At 44.0% G+C, this 27,817-nt stretch overlaps 1 protein-coding gene across 3 annotated transcripts in view; it reads left to right on the top strand.

Annotated features, from left to right (window-relative positions):
• The window catches only part of EXTL3 (exostosin like glycosyltransferase 3), a 196,010-nt gene that overhangs the window by 68,811 nt on the left and 99,382 nt on the right, over window positions 1-27,817 (top strand). The window contains exon 1 of one of the 3 annotated variants that reach the window (XM_054988389.1): window positions 14,746-14,859. The exons of the other annotated variants lie outside the window; for them this stretch is intronic. The gene's annotated coding sequence lies outside the window, so the exon portion shown is untranslated. Of the gene's footprint in view, window positions 1-14,745; window positions 14,860-27,817 lie in introns of those variants that run through there. 3 annotated transcript variants of the gene reach the window in all.

The raw sequence follows: 27,817 nt of genomic DNA, 5'->3' as shown, positions 1-27,817 counted from the left end.
AGCTCAGTCCCAAGGATGAAGAGTCATGCCTACAAAACAGCAAAACTCTTCTTGCAGTTCCTACTGCCATCAGCTCTCATGGACAGTGGACAAACTGGTCTGGGACTTCTGAACAGACTCTGGTTAGTTTTGGTTGACAGCTGCACTAACCATGGTTATTTCAGTAAAACATGGCTCAAACAAACCACAGCTAACTATGGCATCTCAACGCAGCCTTTGTATTACCAGGCAAGCCACTGTCCTATAGTAAAGTAAACATAAGATCTATAATCTGTTTGCCTGTATGAATTGATTCTTCACAAACTGCGGTTTGGGAACCAGCATGTGTTAGCTTATTATGTATAGGTAAGATTATGTAGTACTCTAGTCTGATTGAGATGTTGCTGTTTGGCAACTCAGCAGTGCCCCATGGACAGTTAGTTGTTCCTCTCCTTCACATGAATTCCTCCCTCCTTTTCCTCGGTAGTGGTAATGGTGGTTTACTATCACACCTAAATTGGCTTATCACTGAGTTGAGAGCAAGCAGTGGTTAGTGGTAATCTTAGTTGCGCCAGTTTGAATGTCATGATAAACAAACTGTTAACAAGGAAGGGAAATGTGTTGGAAGGGTAAGGAGCGTGAAAAACCTGTAGGAGGTTTGGATACCATTATGATGTCTGAAACAGACCGTTGACTTTCTGGTTATTTTCCATAATTATCCTCCCGCCCCTGCCCCCAGCACATGTTTACTTCTGCTAGGAGAGTCTTAATTCTCTATTAAGAAAACAAACATGGAGCAATGATTACTCTGAACTATGTAATCTGGAATAAGAGTGTAATCTTGGAGTGCAGGAAAGCCTTTCAGACTAGGTTACAGTGGTGGTTTGGTAGAAATGAAAATTATAAGATAACAAAAGTTCCTTTCTGCTCTAGGTTTCTGAATTGTCATTTTTCTCTGGTTGTGGGGAATGGCATTGAAAATACCCAGGGAGTGTTTGGTTTTAAGTTCTGCCAGTATGAATTTGGCTCCAGCAAAGCAAAACAGATCTATCTCCCTCCAGCCCATGAAGAGGGTTTTGGTTTCTGGTTGGCTATGGCATTTGGATCCTTGGGGAAAGGGTGCCTGTTTTTTAACCTGTCGCTTTGTTGCAAATGCCTTTATATTATCTGATTCAGAAGTGTTTTTGAGTATGGAATTGGGTTTTTTAATATAACACAGCATGAACTACATTTAAAGGTATCCATGGGGAAAATTCTTCAGCAATCTTAAGAACTATGCAGTGAAACTCCATCCCCTACCCTTACCCTTTCAAAATAGCAGTTTGTATCTGTCTGTCAGTTGTCCGCTTACTTTGTTTGCAAATCATGTAAAGAGTTTGGAAGTGCAGTGCTCCTAGGGCCAGCTTTGTTTCAAAGGCATGGTTGCTTAGCTTTCTTTCAGTTACATCTCTCCCCTCCTAGATTGTGCTAATCTGGCCAGTCTAATCCACGCTGCTGTAATTTAAAAGTTGGACTATTCACTGTTGTAACATTCTTTACATGCAGCTGACCTTAAACACTTAGGAAACTTGGTGTAAAATGTGGCTGCCCACTTTGTTGTTTGGGATATGTTGGTTTGAATATATTATTATGCCTGTTCTAAAATAACTTCACTGGTTACCCCATTTGTCTTTGGTGCCAGTTTGGTGTAGAGGTCAAGAGCTGCAGGATTCTAATCTGGAGAACCGGGTTTGATTCCCCACTCCTTCACTTGAAGCCAGCTGGGTGACCTTGGGTCAGTCACAGCTTCTTGGAGCTCTCTCAGCTCCACTCATCTCACAGGGTGATTGTTGTGACGATAATAACAACACACGAGTGGGTATTAAGTTATCCTGAATGGTGGTATATAAATCAAATGTTGTTGTTGTTGTTATTTGAGATGTTGGTTCTTATTGTATCGTTGACCTGAATTCCTCCTTTTTAATGGCCCATCTCTACCTACATGAGCCCATGGACCCAACTGTGCTCTCCTGGTGTGCCAGCAGAGGTTAGGAGGGCACCATCCTTATCAGAAAAAGAGGCAAAGCAGTCTTGTTTCACAGTGCTTTGTGTTGATATTTTTAGGGTCCGCTGTTTTCCTTGTTATTGTTTGGGACATCTGTCTAACTTCTAGTGATGTGGATGTATGTTTTTCTTTTAATTTGATGCCTTGTAGAAAGGAAATAAATATTTCATGAATATAATACCGTTCCTCAGAAAAAGTTGACTGAACTAGGAACTCGCTGCTATTAAGCAAGTTTGGGTGGCTTTTCCCCTATAACTTCAGTGTCACAAAGTCTCAGACGGCAAAGAGGCTGGATATCCAGTGAGGGCTTGCAAAGGAGGGAATTGGCGGTTAGGGATGGAATAGGGCCATGAAGAAGTAGAAGGGTGGTGAAGGGAGGCGTTGGCCTTTGGCCGCATTTAATTTTCAAGATTCAATTTAATGACTGGAAATTTTTTGGGTAATGTGATAGTCCTGCAAATAACTGTTGGGAAGCCTGCCTACACATTGCCCTCGCCACTTACCCCCTCCTCCCCTAAATCTGCTTGCAGTCTGCTTTCTCTCCCTGCACACTCCTCTCTACCCCCCCCCTTCCACCTTATACTCTCCGTCTTGGGAGAGTGGTGTGGGTTTATCTCAGTTTCCTCGGTTGGGTATTTAAATCCAGAGAAAGTGATTGGGATAGTTCTCCTGGCCACCCACTGTGCTTTGAAAACCAAGGGCTTAATAACATGTCCACAAATTCACTCACCATGATGGCCATGACCTGCATTTTTCCATGCTCTGGCAAGCATGGAGGGGCCCTGATGGGAGTATCTGATGGTCGTATAAATGTGCCACAGGAGAGGCATGTCTTGCTTCATCCCACACATTGCAAAGCTGGTTGATCATTACTATTCCCTGAATTCAGCTATTTCCATCAAGTTTTTAGTTAAACTGCAATTCAAGCTATAATGACTTCTCGACTTCATGATTATTTCTTCCATAACAACATCCGTCCGTCTGTCTATATTTATTTATTTATTTATTTATTCAATTTATATACCGCCCATCCCAGGGGCTCTGGGCGGTGAACAGTTAAAATTGATAAAAACAAAAACTAAAATCAATATACAAATAATAAAACAAATTAACAAGGTGCAGTGGTGGGGAGAACCTTCCCCACCCCAAAGGTGGGAGGCCGACATGGCACCGCCCCCTTCAATCACCAAACGCCTGGCGGAACAGCTCTGTCTTACAGGCCCGGCGGAACGATAATATGTCCCGCTGGGCCCGGGTTTCCATTGACAGAGCGTTCCACCAGGCTGGGGCCAGGACTGAAAAGGCCCTGGCCCTGGTTGAAGCGAGGCGGGCTTCCTTAGGGCCGGGGACCACAAGTAAATATTTATTCGCTGATCGGAGCGATCTCCGGGGAACGTACAGGGAGAGGCGGTCCTGAAGATATGCCGGTCCCAACCCACTCAGGGCTTTAAAGGTAAGAACCAACACTTTGAACCTGATTCGGAATTCAACTGGAAGCCAGTGCAGCTGGCGCAGGACAGGTGTGATGTGTGACTGGTAAGGTATACCAGTCAGGACCCGTGCCGCTGCATTCTGGACCAGTTGTAGTTTCCGGATCAGGCCCAGGGGTAGCCCAGCGTAGAGTGAGTTACAGTAATCTAGCCTGGAGGTGACCGTTGCATGGATCACTGTAGCCAGGTCCTGGGGCGTCAGGTAGGGGGCAAGTTGCCTGATCTGACGAAGATGGAAAAATGCAGACTTGGCAACCGCCGTGACCTGGGCCTCCATCGATAGGGAGGCATCCAGGAGCACACCCAGACTCTTTACCACTGGCAAAGTTGCCAGTGGTGTCCCATCCAGGGCATAAGAACATAAGAACATAAGCAAAGCCATGTTGGATCAGGCCAGTGGCCCATCCAGTCCAACATTCTGTCACACACAGTGGCTAGAAATCCAGTGCCATCTAAAGGACTGTCAGTGAGGCCAGGACACCAGAAGCCCTCCCACTGCCTTCCTTCCAGCACCAAGACAACAGAGCACCACCTCCCCACAAAGAGAATACCATCTATCTCCTGTGGCTAATAGCCACTGATGGACCTCTGCTCCATATATTTGTCCAGTCCCCTCTTGAAGCTGGCAATGCTTGTAGCTGCCACCACCTCCTGTGGCAACGAATTCCATGTGTTTATCACCCTTTGTGTAAAGTAGTATTTTCTTCTATCTGTTCTAACCCGACTGCTCAATAATTTCATAGAGTGCCCACGAGTTCTTGTATTGTGAGAAAGGGAGAAAAACACATCTTTCTCTACCTTCTCTAACCCGTGCATTATCTTGTAAACCTCTATCATGTCTCCCCTCAGTCGTCTTTTCTCCAGGCTAAAGAGCCCCAAGCGCCTCAATCTTTCCTCATAGGGAAAGTGTTCCAACCCTTTAATCATTTTAGTTGCTCTTCTCTGTACTTTTTCCAGTGCTATGATATCTTTTTTAAGGTGTGGCGACCAGAACTGTACACAGTACTCCAAATGAGGCCTCACCATCGATTTATACAGAGGCATTATGATACCGGCTGATTTGTTTTCAATCCCTTTCCTAATAACCCCTAGCATAGCATTAGCTTTTTTTATGGCAGTCGCACACTGTGCTGACGTTTTTAGTGAGTTATCTATCATGACTCCAAGATCTCTCTCTTGGTCAGTCTCCGCCAGTTCAGACCCCATCAACTTGTATTTATATTTTGGATTTTTGGTTCCAATGTGCATTACTTTGCACTTGGCTACATTGAACCTCATTTGCCACATGGATGCCCACTCTTCTAGCCTCGACAGATCCCTTTGGAGTGCCTCACAATCCTCTCTGGCTTTCACCACCCTGAACAATTTCGTGTCATCTGCAAATTTAGCCACTTCACTGCTTAATCCCAATTCCAAATCATTAATAAACAAGTTAAAAAGCATTGGACCCAATACCGACCCCTGTGGCACCCCACTGCTCACCACCCTCCACTGTGAGAAGTGCCCGTTTATACTCACTCTCTGTTTCCTATTAATTAGCCAGTTTTCGATCCACAAGAGGACTTGGCCCTTTATCCCATAGCTACTGAGCTTACTTAGGAGCCTTTGATGAGGAACTTTGTCAAAAGCTTTCTGGAAGTCAAGATAAACAATATCTATCGGGTCTCCCTTGTCCACTTGTTTGTTCACTCCCTCAAAGAACTCTAACAGATTGGTGAGACAAGATCTTCCCTTACAGAACCCATGCTGAGTTTTCCTCATCAGCTTTTGGTCATCAATGTGCCCACTAATTTTATTTTTGATAATAGTTTCCACCAACTTACCCGGTATTGACGTCAGGCTGACTGGCCTGTAATTTCCCGGATCTCCCCTGGAACCTTTTTTAAAGATGGGGACAACATTAGCTACCTTCCAGTCCTCAGGAACAGATGCAGAGTTTAATGACAGATTACATATTTTTGTGAGGAGATCTACAAGTTCACACTTGAGTTCTTTCAGAACTCTTGGATGTATGCCATCTGGGCCCGGCAGGGAGCTGGATCCCAACATCTGGCAGCCCCCGTCCCAGCTGCAGGACCTCCGTCTTCACTGGGTTCAATTTCAGCCTGCTTTGTTTCAACCATGCCGTCACAGCCTCCAAAGCTCTGGCCAGATTGTCTGGGGCCGTGTCTGGCCGGCCGTCCATCAACAGAAAAAGTTGGGTGTCATCCGCGTATTGATGACAACCCAGCCCAAACCTCCGCACCAACTGGGCGAGGGGGCGCATATAGATGTTAAATAACATTGGGGAGAGTATCGCCCCTTGGGGAACCCCGCACACCAAAGGGTGACGGGCCGATAGATCTCCCCCGAGCGCCACCCTCTGTCCCCGACCCTGGAGAAAGGAGACCAGCCACTGTAAGACTGTCCCCCTAATCCCCACGTCGGCAAGGCGGCTGGCCAACAAATCATAGTCAACCGTGTCAAACGCTGCTGTGAGATCAAGTAACACAAGCAGCGCTGACCCGCCTCGATCCAGATGCCTGCGAAGGTCGTCTGTGAGGGCAACCAAGGCTGTCTCCGTCCCATGGCCAGGACGGAAGCCAGACTGGAATGGGTCCAGGACTAGAGCATCATTCAGGAATTCCTGCAGTTGTACCGCCACCGCCCGCTCAATCACCTTGCCCAGGAACGGGAGGTTCGACACTGGGCGGTAACTGGACGGGTCGGTGGGGTCCAAAGATGGTTTTTTCAGGAGGGGCCGCACTACCGCCTCCTTTAACACTCCTGGAAAAACCCCAGAGCTCAGGGAGATGTTAACAATGGCCTCCAGATGGTCCCGTAGCCCCTCCGAGCTGGCCTTCACCAGCCAGGATGGGCAGGGGTCCAGAGGACAGGTGGTTGGCCTCATCCCCTGCAGGATCCTGTCAACATCGTCCTGGGAGAGCAGCCTGAAATGGTCTAATACGGACCCAGAAGACGGCCAAGGGGTCTCCAGTTCCCTTACTGTATCAACAGTGGGTGGCAGGCCACGGCGAAGGGACAAGATTTTACCCGCAAAATAGCTCGCAAAAGCCTCGCAGCCAATAGTTGAATTAAGAATTTGGTGGTCTCCCTGAGAGAGGGAGACCAAGGACCGAACTGTTTGAAATAATTGAGCCGGGCGTGAGCTAGCGGATGCAATGGAAGCAGCAAAGAAATCCCTCTTTGCTGCTTTCACTGCCACCTCATAGGCTTTCATAAACGTCCTATAAGATGTTCTTGCCTCTTTGTCGCGCCCCCGCCTCCACACTCGCTCTAGTCGTCTCAGAGACCGCTTCATCTGGCGAAGCTCCTCGGTAAACCAAGGAGCTACCCGTTTGCGGGCTCGGAGAGGACGGCAGGGGGCAATAGCGTCGATGGCTTCGGAAAGACGGCCATGCCAATCATCCACCAGCTCATCTAACGTACTGCCAGGGGGCATCGGATCCCGCAGAGCCGCCTGGAAACCAATTGGATCCATAAGCCTCCACGGGCGAGCGTAAATCCGCTCACCGCCCACCCGGGAAAGGAGCGGCATGCTCAGACGAGCCTTCAGAACAAAGATCTGATATTAAATAAAAAGGCAGTGGTGCAGGAGAACAAAGTTGAGAATTACCAATAGTTTCCTTAAGTTGTGTTGGAATAACGTCCTTGGCATGGGTGGAGATGGTCACCTCAAGACCAGGCCAGTCTGGAGCAAGTAATTTAAGGACCAAAACTATGCAAGATTCTAGTTTCATGACTGGATGCTGGGTCTTGATGGGGAAGTGTCGGGATAGCTGAGAGAATATTATTTTATTTATTTATGTTATTTAAAGCCCGCCTTTCTCAGTGAGACTCAAGGTGGATTACATAGTGTAAGTCAGTACAATCAACAGTAGACATTCCATAAACAATGCAATAGGGTATACAGATGCAAATTTGCAGAGGTTTGAAAACAAGCAGAGATTTGATACAGAGCTGAAAAAATGCTGAAACAGAGCATAAACAGTTCTAAATCTGACATATTAACGAACACAGAAACTATTCAGTAGGCTCATCCTTAAAGCACCAGACAGTACATAGTAGTATAGTCCCTATCCTTTTACTAATGCATCTCTTTGAAACCACTTCCTTACAGTACAGCCCACCTATCTGAGCAAAAAAAGCCCTTTTGAATAATTCAGTTTTGCATAATTTCCAGAAAGACAGGAGAGTGGCGCGTTCCTGACCTCTCCAGGGTAGGCCGTTCCATCAGGTGGGGCCACTACAGAGAATGTGCATGTGCAAGAAGCTATTGATTTTTCCTATTTGCAGGGTTGTATCTGCAACAGCCTTGTTCAGATAAGCAAAACTGCCATGGTAGAGCGTAGGAAGAGAAGCAGTCCCATACATATGAGGAACCAAGGCCATGAAGGGCTTTGTGTGAGATAGCTGATACCTTGAATTGAGCTCAGTTACTGATGGGTAGCCGGTAGAACGACTGCAGAATGGGAGTAATACGCATGCTCCACCTAGCTCCTGATAATAACCAAACTGCAGCGTTCTTCACCAATTGGAGTATCATAGTTGACTTTGAGGGGAAACCTCTGTAGAGTGTGCATTGCACTAGTCTAGTCTCAGTGTTACCATGGAGTGGATCCAGGTGGTCAGATCAACCGTGCCATGGTAGGGGGCCATCTTCTAAGCTAGTCTGCGTTTGAAGAAGGCGTTTTTAATACCTGCATTAACTTGCTTCTGTAGCAGCTGTACTGGAGCCAGTATAATCTCTAGGCTCTTAAACAAGTCTGCAAGGTTCACCTGAACCTCGTCAAAAGAGGGGAACTCATTGTCTTTCAAGATCTCCACCTTCTTAGCTAGCATCACTTCCATCTTGCTTGGTTCAGCTTCAAGTAGCTGTCAGGCAGCTACTTAGTTGGAACTTCTACTGCAAGATAGCAAGATATAGAGCTAGGTTTCATCCATGTATTGATGGCATCCAATTCCATAATTACAAACGATCTCCTAAAGGCTTTACATAGAAGTTGAATAGCAGGGAGGATAAGATTGCACCATGTGAACATACATATTTTTGATCTGGAAATATGTTCATTTGTGAAAGGGGACAGGGATAAATTAAATCCTTAACTTTCCTAATCTTTTATCCCCTGCAGCACCTTATTACGAGCATATTGAAACTCTAGACTTGCTATCATGGAATTACAGCATCTTGTACAGTTTGATCCTCAGTAGGTTGTGAGCTGTGAGTGATTAGAAAAAGTTGTCTGTGAAGTGAGCCAAATGGTCTAATCTGCAGACTGTTCAAGAAGATGTGGGGAGAGTGGGGGAGTCAAAAGGGGGAAACTTTTTCCACCCTGACCTAACTTGTTGGTAATTGCACTGTAGTGGGAATCCCATTCTCTGTGGCATATTAGCATAATGATTAATCCGGCCCAGTCAAGGTCTCTTAACCTATCTAGGTTTGTATTTTCAAGTGTTTCCTCTACTTCTTTATCTGCATTTTTAAATTTTCCAAGGCCTCCTTCCAAAGTATTCTGGTTTATTTTGACCCCTTTCTTCTTACAATTTGCATTTAGATTGGCTCCCTGGAGGTAGAGTAACTTGGACATTGAACCACAGGTCAACTAGTCTTTTGCGATCCCTCGCATTTTATTTTGAGTAAAAGCCAATCGCTCCGTTGTTGATAAACATGAAAGGCATCTATTTCAGCTTTCCAATAAGAGATCATTCTTTTAGAAATAAACAGTAGTTTTTCAGAAGACTTTTCCCCTCTTTTGTAATTGTGCTGTTGTACTGCTGAGATAATTTTCTTACTGCAGTTGAGGAGGTGGTGGTGTACTTCTATTACAAACTCAAGAGACGAGCACTTAGCCCTGCAGCGGGGAAATGTTTAATACAGCGCTTTATGAGCAATGCCTTTTTTGACTTGTAAAGATTTATGGTTTGCAGGTAAAGCACGCACTCTCCTTTATCCTTGCACCAGATGGTATTTGGCTGAATGCCGAAGGAGGGGAAAGGCTATTCGCTTCCCTTTTCTCTTCTGCAGGATCAGATTAAAGACATGGCAGCCTTGAGCTGTATGTATTCTGTGCAGGATGTAACTTCCAATGTTGGTGGCCAGAACAAATGAGGAAAATTGCGTGTGTCTTCCTTGACTTGCTTAGGTTTGCTAATCAACTCACTCTTTCCATGATTCAGGCTTGTAAGTGATCTTTAGCAAAGCGGGGTGAATTGTGGAAAGGGAAACCATGTGATGGTTCCTAAGCTGCTTTTCTCAAAAATGAGGTTGACAAATTGTTTTATTTATATACTTCATTTATACCCCTACCTTTTTCCCCAAGGGGGACCCAAAGCAACCTACTTCATTGAGCTCTCCTAATCCTAATCACCCTGTGAGGTAGGCTAGACTGAGAATATGTGACTGACCCAAGATCACCCAACGAACTTCCAGAGCACAGCGGGGATTTGAACTTGGGTCTCTTAGATCTTAGTCTGACACTCTCACCACTACACTACACCTATTCTCAACCCAGCTTTAACCTCTACTCCCCCCTCCCCAAAAACAAGGTTCTCTGGATACTGAATTCTGTACATGCACCCCAGCGCTCCATTATTTGACTTCTGTCACCCTGTTTTCAGTCTTTATACTGTTTGTACCATGCCCAGCTGACCTGTTTCTGTCTGCCAAGTCACTTTCTTCTTTTCCTTCGGAGTCCTATGAAAATCCATTTCTTTTGCACAGCCGTCTATGACTCCATAGTCTCACATCTCTGCATTTACCCTACCTTAAGTGTCTCTTCCTCCCCCTGCCCCCCTCCCAACCATGGAAAAGGCTGTTGGGATTATGACTGGAGTGGAAGAAGTTAAGGAATGGTAACGCCTGACAAGCATTCCTCAGCAAGTTCAGAGGTATTGGGGATATTCCAGTTATGGGAATGGCTTCCATAAAATGTGGACTGGTGATGTATTGCAATAACTGTGGGGAAAGGGTGGATTATAGAATTGATTTTAGTGCCCTTGCACATATGTTCCTGGAGGGCCTTTTTTAAAAAAAATTCTGCTATTTTGCTTGTATGAGGCTTTTTATTTTATTTAATTATATTTCTAGCCAAGTGTCTTGATGCTGCTTTTAAGGAAGTGGATTTTGTCCTGATTTTAGTTATAGTCTTTCATTGTCTAAGTTTTGATGTGTTTGATGGAAACTGCCCCATAAACTGGTGATATGGAGGTATAGATTACCCTCCCTCAAAATGGTGGTCTGTGAACTGTATGCTGTACCTTTCTGAGGGGGACATGGCGGGTTAAGAATATCATAAAACCTCCGATGAATCAGAGCAAGGGTTTTTGTAGTCCAGTGCTCTGGTTCCAGCAGTGGTCATCTGAGAAGTCCATGGGCAGGGTTTGAAGGCAATAGCCTTCCTCCATTGTTTGCTCCCAGCAACTTGTCTTCACAGGTGGACTTCATCTGGACATGAAGGTTCTAACTTGTTTGCCAGCAAGGCATGGGTGCCTTTCTGAGTTCCTTTTTCAGCATGCATTTTGAAAACAGAGTGTCAGCTATGGCTGATGTGAGCCTCAAATGTGGAGACAGGCTCTGGATGTTGAACAAATGGTGGAGGGAGGCAGGGAGGGAGGGATATGGGTATTGTTACTTTATTTTGGTTTAAATTGTAAATGTTTTTAATCTACTATTGCAGGCCACCTTGAACTATTTGGAAAGGCAGGGTTATAAATGTTTTATAACAATCATAAAAAATTGAACAAACAAAGCTTTCTCCATTGCTGTACTTCCATATATGGTGACTGTATAAGGAAACTGGAATATAAGTAGCCACTGTGAGCTGCAGAGAGGGGAGTTGTGTCTTGTTGCAGGGAGGAGGATGGACAGAGGCAGAAGCTTGTCTAGTCCATTGGAGAGGCCTAGCAGACTCAATGTGGCCCAAAGCTGCCTATTAAAGTACAGGGGCTCACTGGCTAGATGGTGGAGATCATCACAGTAGGTCTTATTTGCAAAGAAGCAGCTGCTCTGCCACATTCCAGTAAAAGCAATTCCTGTGTAAAGCATCTTGGTGCTGTTTAGGGGTGTGCACCCCCCCCCCCCCAAATTCAGGAATTATCAGAATCCTGAAGCAGCAAGCCGCTTCGGGATTCTGGTATTTAGCTCCCTATGGTATGCTCCGTAAAGATTTAGAGCATACTGAAGTGAGGGGGACCAAAACCCCCACCCCCCAGGGGCAAACCCCCACTTACCTGGCAAGCAGGGAAAGGGGAGACCAATCAGCTGGGCGGTGGGGAAGTCCAGAGCCAGCTCTTGCAGGGCCACTCTGCCTCTTTAGTGGCCAGCTGGGTGGTGGGGAAGGCTGTAGCCAGCTCCTGCGGGGTCTGCACTGCTGCCGCAGCTGCCAGCTGGGCAGTGGGGAAGGCCAGAGCTGGCTCCTCCGGGGCCCGCACCGCCGCCTCCAGGGCTGCAGCCGCCAGCAGGGCAGCGGGGAAGGCCCAGATCAGCTGCTTGGTGGGGATCTCCCCGCCAAACAGCTGATCTGTGGGTTTAAATGCCCCTTTCTGTGGTGCTTTGCAGCGGCACAGAAAGGGCCATTGAAACCTCTTGACCTGCGCATACTGGGCCCGATTTGGAAATCCTGAATCATTGCGAATTGGGTACGATTCGGGTACTTTACCCGAATCCAAAACCTCAATTGCACACCCCTAGTGCTGTTCGGGGCAATCTTGCTATATAAATATAAGTCACTGGAGACATATTAAAAATACTGGGAGGGAGGTAAAAACTCTTGACTAATATAAAACTTGCGGGTGAGAAATGTTCTAGCTATGTCTGTTGGTGGGAGCTGGAAACCCAGCTAATAACAGGGCTGCCCATTGTGTTGGAAGGAGCTGATGGCTAGATCAGTGTCGGCAGATAATATATTTGTAGCCTGGCAGTGGCAATTGAATAGGTAGTGTTTGCTGAGGACGCCAATTTGCTCCGGTTAGAAAACTTCCCAGAAGGCCATAATGAAATTCTAGAAGGAGTTGAAGGAGCCAAAAACTGTATGCTATTGTGAAGGTGAATGACTTTTCAGCTTGGGAAAATTGTGAACTAATTCATATACAGGAGAAGCATTCACTGTTGCTGCTGGACTGTTGTGCTCTGAGAACAGGGGAATGTTGTCAGATGTTTATTTTAGCAAAAAAAAAAAAAAGATGACTAAAGGGTAGGGAATGTGGGGGGAAAGACTGTGAAACTTTCTAGCCCTTCCAAAATACTTGAACTTGGTCTGCCAATGAAACTGACTGGCAGCAGGTTCAGGATGGGCAAAATGTGCATAAGTCATGTGTAAATCATGTAGCATTGAGTTCTTTAATGACAACCTCTACCTTAGATGAGTTTGAAAGAGAACTAGATAACATTAATGGTCAATAGGGCTCATAGCTAGATGAAACTAGCTAAACTAGATAAACTCCGATAGCTCGATGAAACCTCCATGTTCAGAGACAATGTATCCCATGTGGCATTTGGGAGGAATTCAAGTAGATTTTTACTGGCATTGGTATTTTCATTGGGTGGACTCCATCAGTAGTTTCTTCTCAGAGAATGTGCTGTAACTTAACACCAGCTCTAAAATTAAGCTCCAGGCCTTCAAGCATTTCACAGAATGCCAGCAAGATCAGGCCCCTAACATCATGGCCAAAACACCTGCTTCCCACCCTTCCCCTCCCTTTTTAATTTTTGTTACATCCAGCCATATAAAGAGCCCTGCTGAGCTTGAAAGCTATCACAATGCTTTGTGTCCATTGGATTGATCCTAATAAGAGGTATTACATGAAATTTGTTCTTGCCTTTGGCTCCATAGCCCGCTTATAAGGCTTTCAGATGTATCTTGCTATTGAAAACAGGATGCTGAAGGAGATGAATCTTTTGATCTTTCCTGCCAGGGAAAACTCCTTTTCAGACTCCTCCTGGCTGGTCTTCCACTGCAGCTCATACGCAGTAACACCTTCAGTATAAAGTTCTCTTGTGTGTGTGGAGTTCCTTGGCTGTCAGTCAGGAGGGCAAACAGTTTCTGACGAGAAGAGCTTGGAGATGTATGTTTGCCTTTTAAGTTAGGGAATCCTGTTTAAAAGGCAAGGGCTTTGATGACACAGTGAAGATTCTGACAGAATGAAGGACAGGATGCTTATTCTGCATTAGGCCTGTATTGATGAGGCGTCGGAACAGCTGCTGTTGATTGTTCAGCTTCCCTCTCCTCCTTCTGCCTGTCTTTTGAAAGAGTCAGGCAAGATAAATGGGAATAAAAACAAGCATACTTCCTGGAAAAGGCCTGATATGTAGATGGACAATCTGGAGAGCACCCCAGGCAGCAGCCAGAGAGGAAGTAGCTGTGGAGAGCTTGCTTATTTTCTCCCTTCCCAAGAGAAGTCTGCTTTGGCAAATGCCCAGGGATTGGAGGAGAAGGTGGTCCACTGGGAGTTTGTTCCCCTTTGGTGGTGGTGGGGGGGGGGGGGGAGGCGGTCAGCAACACAACATCAGCTTGGTCTCTACTGATTTAAATGCTGACTTCAAAAAGGACTCATTGGTTAAGGGGGAGATGGGAACATTGGAGGGATTTGTTGCTGTGAATTGCTGTACTGCCTCTTGCTTTTATGGCCCCTGGCTGGCAACAACCTGAATATCCTTTGCTTACCATAAATTCCACCATATCCTGGCATAAGAGGGTCTTAAGATCATGACGACCTGAAAAATCTGTTTAAATTTTGCAAAACCTGGCCTGATGAAGAGTTTTGTGAAGCTCAAAAACTTGCTCACTGTTATGTGTCATTGGTTGGTCCTAATAAAGGGGATTACATGGACTGTGTTCTTGGCTTTTTGGATCTTAGGTGATTCTGACATTGTCAGACTTATTTAATTTCTCTGTGTGCGTGCATATCTCTCTGTCTCTCGCTCTCTGTTTAGTTTGTAAGCCTAAGATCAAGGGGCTATGTCTCTTGGTTGATGTGAGTTGCTTTGAGAGACAGTAATCCCAAAAGTGGGATATAAATCTAAGAAGTAAAACAATATGAGTGACAGAGTTGTGATAAAATGAGGATCTTGAGTTCACTTCTTTGAGATCTGATCTATTATCCTGAAAGTTGGGCTGTCATTGGAGGGACCAAAGCTCAGTAGCAGAATCCATGCTTTGTTCTACCAGGTTCTGACTCTGGCACCTCTGGTCTGGCGAGAAGCTGGGAGGAGGGGCATCTTGCCTAGATGTCTGGAGAGAAGCCAGGAGGGATATCTTGCTTAGGACCATTTTGTCTGCCACCAGCCGGAGTAGACCATTGGCTTGGAGCTGCGGGGTCAACCTAAAAGTGGCAGCACCTTTTTTAAAGGTAGGTTTTGACACTGGTGTGGTCATTCTTTTTCTTTTTCCTTTGGTTATCTTCTCAGTTTTAAAACAGAGGAACTGTGTGTGACTAGCTGAAAAGGATAATTGGATCTTCTCTCATCTATGCCTGACTGTGTGAAGCAGTATGGAATAGTGGAGACCTGGGTTCCAATCCCTGCTTCACCAGGTGACCTTAAGGCAACCTGTCTCACTCAGCCTTACTCCCTCACAGAGTGTTTTGTAAGGAGGAAAAATAAGATTCCCCTCATCCCCTGTAGGAAGTGGGGGGGGGGCAGTTATAGAAATACGATGAATGAACGACAAGTGTGCATCTTCTGAAACTTTAGCTTCCCTGAGCAACTGTGAAAGTACAGGAGCCCTGCCAGTCTTTTCATCTGGTCATCCTGGACACCAAAGACAGGCATGGGTGGTTTAAAAAAAGAAAAGTGGGTCACATGCTATACTTTTGTAGTTAGATGAAGCCTTCTGAAGTGGTCGGTATGGGCTAGACAGACCAACTCGGTTGAGGCTCTTATGCAAATCATAAGAAAAACTCCTACCCTATAGGCAAGGCTTTATGCATCCTCCCCTTAATTTATGCAGGGTATAGCATTCAGCTTCTCAGTGCATAATTTAATTTCTGTGCAGTATTTACATAATTGAATAATCTACTTCTGCCAGTCATGAGGAGAGGCTAAGAACTACACGCGGCACTAAAGCCCTGCATCCTCCTGGCTCCAGCACTGGAAATCCTGCTCAAAAATGCTTTTACATTCAGGCTTCTAAGACTTACTAGACAGTGCTATTGCCATGGGCTCTGCAGGTGGCCTTGGGTAAGCCACTCCAGTCAGCCCCAGCTCCCCAGCTGGACTAAAGGGTCCAGTAGCACCTTTAAGACTAACCAACTTATTTGTAGCATAAGCTTTCGAGAACCACAGCTCTGTCCGTCAGATGCATGCATCTGACGAAGAGAGCTGTGGTTCTTGAGAGCTTATGCTACAAATAAGTTGGTTAGTCTTAAAGGTGCTACTGGACTCTTTAGTATTTTGCAACTACAGACTAACATGACTAACTCCTCTGAATAATAACACTGACTTTGTTCACTGCTTTGAGTGGGCACTAATCTGTCCAGAAGGGTAGTATATAAGCACACTGTTATGATTATTTTCAGGCTTGTCTTCCAAGCCTTGGAGGTTAGTAACTTGCTTTTAAACAAGTGAAGGTTCTCAGAATGCTACACGGTGCAAGCACAGAAATAGCTAGTATGACTGCAGAACTGAAAAATCACACAGCCCTGTCTATAAGAAATTTTTAGCTGCATATGCGAGACCGTCTCTTTTGGTTATACCCACCTTGTTTTTGCATTCACCTCAGCATGTTATAAATGTTCTTTTCTCAAGTCGTGATTTTGAAGCTGAAATTGGGACAGAAATTGGCTGCCAGCTATTGAACAGCTGGGCTTTGCTTAATAGGCCTAAATTGGGAGGATGATGCATCTGCCGCAGATACTGACTGTGCACTTTGAATATCTCCAGGAGCATCTTGAAAGGAAGCTGAGCCTGACTAGAAGAGCTTTTAAAAAATTCTTTGAGATTTCAGATGGTGGCCCAGAGAAAGAGTGAATACTGACAAAACGAATGGCACTTTGATCTAACTTACTTGCTGTCCCAAATCCTAAAACACTTGTAATGCAACTTACTGATGCAACATGCCAAGATCAGCATAACATTCCTTTATATGATGCTTGGCTGGTATAAAAGTAGCCACAGGATTGAGTTCTGAATATCCAGAATCAATGTCTTCTGACCTGATGAATCAAAAATGTCCTGCTGGATTAGGAAGAAGGTCCATCTGAGCCACTGTCCTGTTTGATGGTTGTTGTGGGTTTTCCGGGCTGTATTGCCGTGGTCTTGGCATTGTAGTTCCTGACGTTTCGCCAGCAGCTGTGGCTGGCATCTTCAGAGGTGTAGCACCAAAAGACACGAGATCTCTCAGTGTCACAGTGTGGAAAAGATGTTGGCAGGTCATTTGTATCTACTCAGGAGGGGTGGGGTTGAGCTGAGTCATCCTGTAAGAGTTTCCCAGGGTGTGGAATGCTAATGGCGGGAGGCTTCACTGTATCCTGAGGAGGTTCTTTTGCATATGGATTGGTGCTTGATGTGCTAATCTTCTCTGCAGGGCTATTGTCAAGTATAGAGTGTTTTGTTAGCCTGGTGTTTTTCAGAACTGGAAACCATGCTCTGTTCATTCTTAAGGTTTCTTCTTTCCTGTTGAAGTTTTGCTTATGCTTGTGAATTTCAATGGCTTCCCTGTGCAGTCTGACAAAGTAGTTGGAAGTGTTGTCCAGTATTTTGGTGTCCTGGAATAAGATACTGTGCCCTGTTTGAGTTAGGCTATGTTCAGCCACTGCTGATTTTTCAGGTTGTCCAAGTCTGCAGTGTCTTTCATGTTCTTTTATTCTTGTCTGGATGCTACGCTTTGTGGTCCCGATGTAAAGTTGTCCACAGCTGCAGGGTATACGGTATACTCCTGCAGAGGTGAGGGGGTCTCTGCTGTCTTTTGCTGATTGTAGCATCTGTTGTCCTGTCCTGTTTGCTATTTTATTCTTTGTTTTTTTGCCTTGTTTGGTGAAACTCCTTGGCAACTCATTTGTGATGAGGCAGTATCGAATTTTTCAAATGTAAAAGCCGCAGTAAAATACAACAATAAAACAAGCAGCAATAACACACATAGTCATAACATACGTAGCTGTAGATGATGCGCATTGTAAACATGTAGAAGTATTTAGCAGCAGATAGAAACAGTTCTGTCCTGACCAGAATGGCCCAGCTAGTGGGATCTCATCAGATCTTGGAAGCTAACTAGGATCGGTCCTGGCTAGTGCTTGGATGGGAAACGCCAAGGAAGACTAGAGCTACTCCACACAGGAAGGCAACAGCAAACCATCTCTGTTTGTCTCTTGCCGTGAAAATCCTATGGGCTTCCCATAAGTCGGCTGCAGCTTGACAGAATTTTCCACCTCCAAAAGCAGTTCCAGCAAAACCTGGAACAATTTCCAGCAGTTGCCAGATAGAAGTTTCTGAAAAGCTGACGAGGAGAGCCTAAAGGCAACAGCCCTCCAGCAGTAGTCAAATGATATTAAATCACGGAACTTCCATTTTGTTGTTTGGCTTACATCTGTTGACAGGCCGGTTTCCCCCATTAATTTGTTTAACTCTTTTTAATAAGACCAACATCTTCCTGTTTGCTCATGCATAAACTGAAATGTTTGTTGGCAGGGGCGATGGTGGGGGATTGTCCAGGTTTTCATGGGCTGTGTGTGTAAAATGGCTTAGCATTTTTCTTGGAGCCAGGGGTGGATGCAAACCTAGACTGTGTTATAAAGTCCTCACCCGAATGGTTCTTTGGTGTAGAGGATTCTTGTGTGAACGTTTGGATGTGCCATAAGTGAAATTTTAGAGCTCGAAATGGGATGCTGCTTCAGAATGTCTGGCCCAAGACAGAGAGGGCTTAAGATCTGGTTCTGTCTTAGCAGCTGTGATTTATTGTAAAATAAATATTTTCACAAAGTTTTTGCATTGGGTGGGAAGGTCTTACAAGCCAATCCTGTTGTTGCATTTGTTTTGATTGTAAAGCTAAACTAGGGCAGGAAATGAGAACAAATGCTGTGATCTCTTCTGGGATTTGAATTTTTTACCCCCTCTATTCTTGTAATTCTCTCACGTATACCATAATTCACAGAACGGGGACTGAACTGCTGTAAACATTGGATATGTTTATAGGTGTTGATACAGAAATATTTGCTTGTACAAATGAAGCTGCAGCAAAAGGAATCCCAGGTGCCACATAAATGTGAGATTGAGCAACTTCGCGTATTCTCACGAATTCTTTGTACTCTTTTCCCCTTGTTTTTAAAAGTTTTTTTAAAATCTGACCCTTGTATATCTGGGAGGCATTGGCAGAGAGCGGGTCCGTGCTGTGCAGCCTCAGCAGGCTGATTAGTTTTAAAAGCAGGGTAGGTGATGGGAAAGAGGGAAACTAGTGTTGACATAAAAAGGGCTCCAAGGGAAACCTGGGTTCAATTATGGCTTGTTGCTGTGCAGTCATTGGGAATCATTATAAAAAGTGACATATATGGTACTTAAAGAGGTTTTAATAGTCATGACACATTTTTTAGGCAATACTGATGTTAAATTGCTTTAAGATAATTAAGTGGACTCTTGTTATCCCCAATTATAGCTGTTGTGAATGGTCAGTTTGCCTATCTTGTGTACTTCTGAGCATGTCACAGGTGATGCCTCTTTCATTTTGCAACTTTTTAACCCCGCTGTTGCTGCACTGGAAAAATACTGAAGCAACGGGTTAAAGGGAGATTTTAACCCACTGGGTATATGGAGAAGAAAGAACTAGGGCAGAAAGTTTCAAAATTACATGGGTGTCATGGAAGGGAATAAAGAATCAGTAGCAGCACCTACTTTCCAGGACTGGTTCTAGCATCTTTCCTGGCTGTCTGTAGCCTAGTATTAAAACCATCTGCCTGTAACTTGACAGGAGATTCGTTTGAAATCCTAGTCGTAGAGATGACAGTGCCATTCTGGTAATTGCTGGGGGCAGTAAGGAAATGTATTCTGGTGAAAGACTATCTGAACCAAGAGGGACTGTCTGGTATAATGGTTAAAAGCGACAGGACTCTCATCTGGAGAGCCAGGTTTGAGTCCCCCCACTCCTCCGCTTGAAGCCAGCTGGGTAACCTTGGGTCAGTCACAGCTCTCCCAGAGCTCTCTCAGCCCCACCCTCCTCACAGGGTGATTGTTGTGAGGATAATAACAACACACTTTGTAAACTGCTCTGAGTGTGACATTAAGTTGTCCTGAAGGGCAGTATATAAATCGAATGTTGTTGTTGTTGTTATTATTAAAATTACATGCAACACAATCAGTAATAAATAAAGATCACATATTATCATTGATTGGCCTTGCTGAGCTGATACAAGTTTCCTCCAGAGACCTAAGTATCAGCCAGGTATCTGTGCAATATGTATGCTGTTCCAAGTAACGCCATCTTTTGCAATTCTGTAGAAGCTATGTCAGAAAGCTGCAGTTTTTCCATATAAGTTGCAAAAATTTTTGAAATAGTTCCCAGTGCCCTGATGATAATAGGAACTACTGTTACATTGGTTGTTGTGGGTTTTCCGGGCTGTATTGCCGTGGTCTTGGCATTGTAGTTCCTGGCGTTTCGCCAGCAGCTGTGGCTGGCATCTTCAGAGGTGTAGCACCAAAAGACAGAGATCTCTCAGATCACTGAGATCTCTGTCTTTTGGTGCTACACCTCTGAAGATGCCAGCCACAGCTGCTGGCGAAACGCCAGGAACTACAATGCCAAGACCACGGCAATACAGCCCGGAAAACCCACAACAACCATCGTTCTCCGGCCGTGAAAGCCTTCGACAATACTGTTACATTCTTCTTCCATAGTTGGGTGGTTTCTGTTGCCAGAGCTCTATATTTAATAATTTTTTCTTGTTCTTCTTCTTCAACTCTGGCATCCCCTGGAATTGCAATGTCTATTATCCATACTTTTCAATTTTCCACAACTGTTATGTCTGGTGTATTGTGTTCAAGGTGTCGATCAATTTGTATTCTAAAATCCCACAAGATCTTGACTTGATCATTTCCTAATGCCTTTTCCACCTGATGTTCCCATGAATTCTTTGATACTGGCAGATTGTACTTTTTACTCAATGTCCAATTAATCAGCTTTGCACCCCTGTCACGTCCAGCTTTGCAGTCCATCTGTGAAATTTTGCTGCATTCACAAATAAGGTGAGACACAGTTTCATCTTTTTCCTGGCAAAGTCAACATTTTGGATTTTCACTGATTTTCTGAACTTTGGCTTTCATAACATTCGTTTGCAATGCTTGCTCTTGTGCTGTAAAGATCAGACCTTCAGTTTCTTTCTTGATTGTACCCATCTTCAACCATGCCCAAGTTAGGCTGTTGTTACTTCTTCCTTCAATATTTTTTAGATGTTGCCCATGTAAAGGTTTGTTCTTCCAGCCGTTTAATCTATTCTCAAACTGTTTCTTCTTGTATTCAGACTTTGTTTCAGTTGTTTTTAATATGTTTTCTGTTTTCACAGCCTGAAGTAATTTTTCTGTGCTTCTACTAATGTAATCATTCAGGCCTCTCTTCTTCCACTACCTGATGTACTTGTAACAGTCCTCTTCCACCAATTTTTCGTGGTAGATACAGCCTATCAACATCACTTTTTGGGTGTAAAAAGTGATACATGTTCATTAGTTTTTGTGTTTTTCGATCCAATTTTTCTAAATCACTTTGTGTCCAATCTATTATTCCAATTGGATATCTGATTACTGGAATCGCCAATGTATTTATGGCCTTGATTGTATTTCCACCATTTTATTTTGACTTCAGAATTTTTCATACTCTCTTGATATATTCTTTCTGAGTCAGTTCTTTTACTTTCATATGCAGGATGTTATCTAATTCTAATATTCCAAGATATTTATAATTTTCATTATTTGATAATGATTTCATAATGTCACCATTTTCAAGTTCTATTCCGTCAACATTTTTTACTTTTCCCCACTGCATGGAGAGTACTGCACATTTGTCTAAGCCAAATTTCATTTAAATATCGTCACTGTACATTTTCACTGTATTAAGCAATGATTCAAGTTCAGTGGGACACTTGGCATACAATTTCAAATCATCCATATACAGGAGATGGTTTATTTTCCCAGCCTGATCAGAAATATAATAACCCATTTTCGTTTTCTCTAGGACCATAGTCAAGGAGATTCATGAGATGTTGAATAATAAAGGTGACAAGGAGTCCCCTTGAAATATACCACTTTTTATACAAACTCCCCCAATTTCTTCACCGTAGGCCATTAACATGGTTTTCCATTTTCGCATATTTTAAGGAAGAGCCTGATGCTTTCACTAATTCCCAAAATTTCCAGGCAAGTATTAATCCAACCGCATGGCAATGAATCAAATGCTTTCTTGTAGTTAATCCATGCCATATTCAAATTTATTTTCTTCCATTTGAATTTTTCAGTGCCATTTTGTCAATTAGCAGTTGATCTTTAGGGCCTCTTGACTTTTTACAATTGCCTTTCTGTTCAACAGGGTACATATTGTTTTCCATTAAATAATCATATACTAATGTTGCTAATATTCTTGTGAAAAGTTTGAATGATGTTGGAAGGCATGTGATTGGGTGGTAGTTGCCAGGTTCATTGCCTTTTCCTTCATCCTTCACAATCAGAAATGTGTGGCCTTTTGTGAGTCATTCTTCACTGGTAGAATTTTGAAACATTTCATTGAATTGCACTGCCATGTGTTGATGAAAACTTGTTAAATGCTTTAGCCAGAACCCAGGCAATTCATCTGGCCCAGCTGCACTCTAGTTCTTCACATTCTTTGCTTGTCTGGCCACCATTTCAGTTGTTATTACCACATCATTCATCCATTTCCCTTTAAATTCTTTACTATGTCTTTAATCCATGGGGCATTTCTTGCTACAATTTCAGGGCATCATCTTTACATGGGATGATGTTCTTCTGCACTGCATTTTCTCCCAGTGACTTATAGAATAATCGCTGATTGCTTTGAAATCGCAAATTTTCTTTATACTACTTTATTCACCCTTCAAATCTTTCTATTGTCTTTGTTGTTGCTGTTACCCATTGTTTTAATTCTTCTATGGTTTCAGGAACTGTTTTCCTTTCCAAATCATAGTCCATTTTTTGTCCTCATTTTTCAATTTCCCATCTTTAAGTTTTCACTTGTTTTCTTCGTATTTGGCGAATTATAGGCAGTCTTTGTCATTCATTGCCTTGGCTGACATGACTCAAAAATTTTTCTTTCAGAACAGTTTGCTGTTCATTCAAATAATTATCATCAGGCAGGTCCATAGCTTGTATTTCAGGTAGAGCATGTTCTTCCACTGTGGCTTTAGTCTATTCAGCTGTGATGTTTCCCCTTCTTTGGTCATTATGTTTTGTTGTTTCTTTTTTTGCCAGTTGCTCCAATTCTTGCAATTCCAGTTCTGTGAAAACTTTATTCTGAATAACGAACTGTCTTTGATCCATTATTCTTTGCTCCGTTATACTACATTGGGGGTGATTTCCTTTCCAAATTTGCATCATTCTTTTCTGGAAACCACGGGCAGATGGATTTGCCTTATAATAACATTTCATTATTTCTCAATTTTTGGCGTTTGTCCAAGTTTTGCACTTACTTTGTTCCAGTAGCACTGCAGCAGTCTGTCCTGGTTCCTCAACAGAATCTGCTGAGCCCCATAGCCCGTTTGTCGTCAGGTGTCCATGAGCCGCAGCACCTGCCGTGGTCCTTGTTGACCCGGGCGATGACCGATCCGATATGGTTTTCTGTTTATTTTGTCTCATCATCATTGATGGTTGTTGGGTGCGCTTAGTCCGGCTCCTCAGTTGAGACCTGTCTGGTTTGGGTGACCCTACTGGTAGCAATGCTACCGTCAGCATAGCCCTCAGCTTCACTGGAAAACACAAGCCCTACCACCACTGCAAGGTGGCAGGCACCCTTGGTGGGGTCGTCGTCGTCGTCATCATCATCATCATCATCATCATGAGGAAATCCTGAAGCAGTCACAGATCTGATCCTTGGAACCTGAAATTCCTTTGGTATGGGTTAGATGGTGTCCTCCTCTGATGCTTTGGTGTGCTTATAGTTTTAATATGAGGCTGCCAGCAGTCTGGAAAGAGGCTTATTATAAGATGGAGTGGGAGGAGGTGGAGTAAATTTCCCCAAAGAATAGTTATAGTCTTGGTTATTCCTTATTGGAAAGAACAGCAGATAAGGACCATTGTGTGGATTCCTGCTACAATGGGCTTGCTGCAAGAGTGGAAGAAAGCAACTGTGTCAAGAGGCTCTTTTACCAAAAGGAGAAAAAAATAGGGATTAGCACACAGATAAAGCATCTGGAATTGGGCTGAATCATAAAGCAAGGATGCAGCCTAGCACGTTCATTCCCACTGTGCTACTGAACTTTATCTAGCAATCCCATCACTAACTTTCCCTGCTGGGGCTGGTTGACCCCAGATGCCTCCTCTTGCAGGAGATCAGCAGATCGGGCCCGCTTGAGCCATTAAGATCCTCATAGCAAGTCTGTACTTTCCAGAGTACTGCAGACAAAACCACAAAGCGAGGACTTCCACTTAAGTTAGGCTGTCCTCATAACACAATTCATCTGTTAGCTATGGTTTGGTTGAGGGCTGTAGGTTTCCCTCAACCCTCCTATTCCTTTCCCAACACAGACTCCTCTTCCTTCCTTTTCTCTGCTAGTTTTCACCCACAATAGGACACTGCAACTCTACCAGTGAACTTCCAAACAAGGTAAGAGGTATCAGCACACTTTGGTAAATTCTGACCGGAGCGGCGAGGATTTATGCCGAGGTTCTAGATCTGTTGGCCGCGGTTAAGAAATAAGCTGCGTTGTGTCTGCACTAGAACAGTTATAGGTGAATAGGTTTTTAATTGCTCGCTGTTCTAAAAATATTCCTTTCTTCCTCCTGACTGCATTTCTGTGTTTAAACAGTGTAACTGAGCAGATAGGCCTAATGTTAGCCTGCTGGGGGATCCAGTTTTCCTACTGTCTCTGCCCGTGATTACACAGCAAGGTTAAAATCTCTGTATTCAGCAGCAGAATGCCTCTGAATACCAGACTGGTGATGGAAAGTGCCATCAAGTCACAGCTGACTTATGCTAGTAGCCTTAAGAGGTGGACTAACACTGCAAGAGAAAGGAAGGGTCACCAGCAAGCGGGGGGGGGGGAAGTGCTTTGGATACTCAAATGCAATGTAGAAGCATATTGTTGATTGTTATCATTTCAGAAGAAAAGGAGTCCAGAAGCAGCCTGCCTTTTGAACAACTGTTTCCTGGGGTGGGAGTGGGGACAGGAACCGGGAATGGCAGGAGGTTGCCATGCCCTTCGGGGCTTCCTATAAGCATTTGGCCAGCTGCAGTTGAAAAATACAATTGGGGCTAGATGGATCTTTGGTCGCATCTTTCAAGGTTTATGTTCTGAAACAGGGGTACATGTCAAAATAGTTTATGCCCTTGTCTCCTTGCCAAAGCAATCGAGAAGCTATTAGTGTATTTTGAGACAAATGTGTTGCCTTTTATTCTGAAATTGTGCTTTGGCAGTGCTTGATAGATTGTGTCTCTGCTCAGTCAAAAGAAAAAAACAATAAGAGGGGGAAAATGCTCTTCCTCTGCCCATTCAACAATCTGTGCATCTAATATCTTGCTCTTCCTGGGTTATAACAGATGTAAGCTTCCCCTTTCTAAATTCCGTATACTTTTGCTTCTTTTTCTCTCTCTGTTGCTTCTAATTTTCTCTGTTCTTGGTTTCTAGCTTCTTTTATATTTTGGCTGATTTCAGAGCCCTTTCCCTTGTCTCTGACTCCCTGCTTAACAGTTTTTTAAAAAGTTTTTAAAATTTTCCTTTAGAGGGCTGACTAAGCATATAGAGATCTGCCAGAATTAGTCTGAAGATACCAAACTGTGATATGTCTTCCACCATCAAAGGCAATGGCCTATTTTCCATGGGGTGCCCCGATTAATGCCGAAATAGGCTGGTGTGTTTGCTTCTGCTGCTGAGCCCTGTTTAAATCAAAGATCTGAGGTATAAAAAATAAGAGGGATACAGAATTTTCAGATGAGGATAAAATGGCTCTGCCTTTATTTCTGAACAAGAAGGGGGGGAAGTGCGACTTCGTTTTGAATCTATTTCATTGATTTCTAGCATTCAAGGACCACAGTCTGCCTCTGCAGTAGCTCTGTAGTTTTTTGTTGGACTACTTCCAGGGAAAATGGCTTCTGTGGCTTGCAGTCGTGGTTTTCTAATCTCTTAATGCTGAACTAGAAGTTATGGCGGAAAGTAACACTTGTCTTAAAATACAGGTTGCTTCTGAGCAGCTGTAAAGCTTTTGGGGTAGAAACTCCACAGACTGAACTCTTCCATAATCACTCTTCAGGATTCTTTCTGGTCCTGGAGGCTGGCCAGGAAATAATTTCCTGGGGAAGGGGCTGTTGGCGGAATAAAAATAGATGGAGAAAGTTTCAGCGCCTCCCAGCCCATCATCTCTCCATGTGACATCCTCACCTTCTGTGAGGCAGAGCTGCTGCGATATAGGCGTGTGCCTGCACTGCACTAAAATTAATGTGTTTCCCTGTCATGGGCTGCTTCCACACACGTTGGATAATCCACTTTCAATACTCTTTAGTGAACATTTGAAACTGATTTTCCATGTGTGGAACAAAAAATCCACTGTATTGTCGAAGGCTTTCACAGCCGGAGAACGATGGTTGTTGTGGGTTTTCCGGGCTGTATTGCCGTGGTCTTGGCATTGTAGTTCCTGACGTTTCGCCAGCAGCTGTGGCTGGCATCTTCAGAGGTGTAGCACCACAACAACCAAAAAATCCACTTCTAAAGGATTGTGAAAGTGCATTGAAAGTGGATTATCCAACGTGTGTGGAAGCAGACTTTGAATCTTTTCTGCTTGCAGAAAAGCTCTTCATTAATCTCATCATGGCATTATTAAGTTCTAGTTTCAAAAAAGATGTTTGCCTCCAGTTTAATATTACCTGTTAAGGATACTTTTTTATACTGCTTGTTGGGATACTTTTTCATAATGCAGGGGGACAGCTGTATATTCGGTTTCTGTTGTGACCCTTAATGTTAATTCTGATAGAAGTTTTCAGACCAACTTTATTCCTGTAGTCGCTGTTGTGATCCTAAATGAGAATTTTCACCCTAACTGGGCAATTTACTGTTCACTCCTAAACCCTAGGTTCCCATTCACTTTTAAACTCTAGATTCCAGCGCTAGCATAACTAGTCAGTATCCTGTGATTTCTCAACAACAACAACAACATTCCCGAAAGACCCAGGTCCAAAGAACAGAAAACTTAGTAACTGCACTCAAGAATACTAACAATACCGACCAGACCCTGCAATTCTGGAATAGCATAGCAACCATATTTCAAAGTAGCTACCTAATTCATATCATACAGATCCCTGACATCTCTCACGCATGAGACAGAACAAGGGAAGGAAGTTAAAAAAGAGGCGTCCCCTTCGTCTAACTGCACATCTAGTTTGGACTCATAAGAAAAAGACACATCTTGGAGTAATTGGTATGCTTCATGGGCCCCAGTGTTGAAATCAGCTCAAGGTAGACTGCAGAAAAAGGCACAGCACTTGAACACAAAAAGCTGCCTTATATTGAATCAGACCACTGCCCCATCAAGGTCAGTGTTCTCTATTCAGAGTGGCAGTGGCTGTTTAGAACAAGAATCCCCAGCCATTTTGAACTTGTGCTTACCTTTGAAATTTTGAGAGGGGGGTGGTGAGTGCCACCCCTAATGGCCGCCCCAAAATGGCTGCCACAAGAGGCTGCCACAGAAGGGCCTCTTAACTGTCACAGAAGGTGGAGCCAAGCGGATTACCTCCCTCATCACATCTGAGAAGAATGAAAGCCTGAAGAGCAAATGGAACCCAACACTGACTAAGGAAAGTTCAGGTGCTTATCAGTCCTCCTGAGCCCCTAGTGGAAAATCCTTTCATTTGAATGAAAGCAGCCAATAACAAGCCCTGCCTTACAATGGCCTTACCGACTTTCTGGAAAGCTTGGTAGGCACCAAGAGAAGTACTAGTGGGTGCCATGCTGCCTGTGGGCACCCCATTGGGGAACCCCACTCTAGAGAGTCTTAAGAAGAGGTCTTTCCCTTCACCTAATAATCTGTTTCTCTTCACTCGACATGCCAGAGATTGAATCTGGGACCTTTTGCATCAAAATAGAGGTTCTACCACGGAATCATAGCCACTCCTCTGTGTGGGACAGCACAGATTTTGCATGGTTTAGGTTTACACAGGGATAGCTAAAAGTTAGC

This window comes from Eublepharis macularius, chromosome 1 (genome assembly GCF_028583425.1).
Source record: "Eublepharis macularius isolate TG4126 chromosome 1, MPM_Emac_v1.0, whole genome shotgun sequence".
Lineage (NCBI taxonomy): Eukaryota > Metazoa > Chordata > Lepidosauria > Squamata > Eublepharidae > Eublepharis > Eublepharis macularius.
This window is presented reverse-complemented; position numbering and strand designations above follow the sequence as displayed.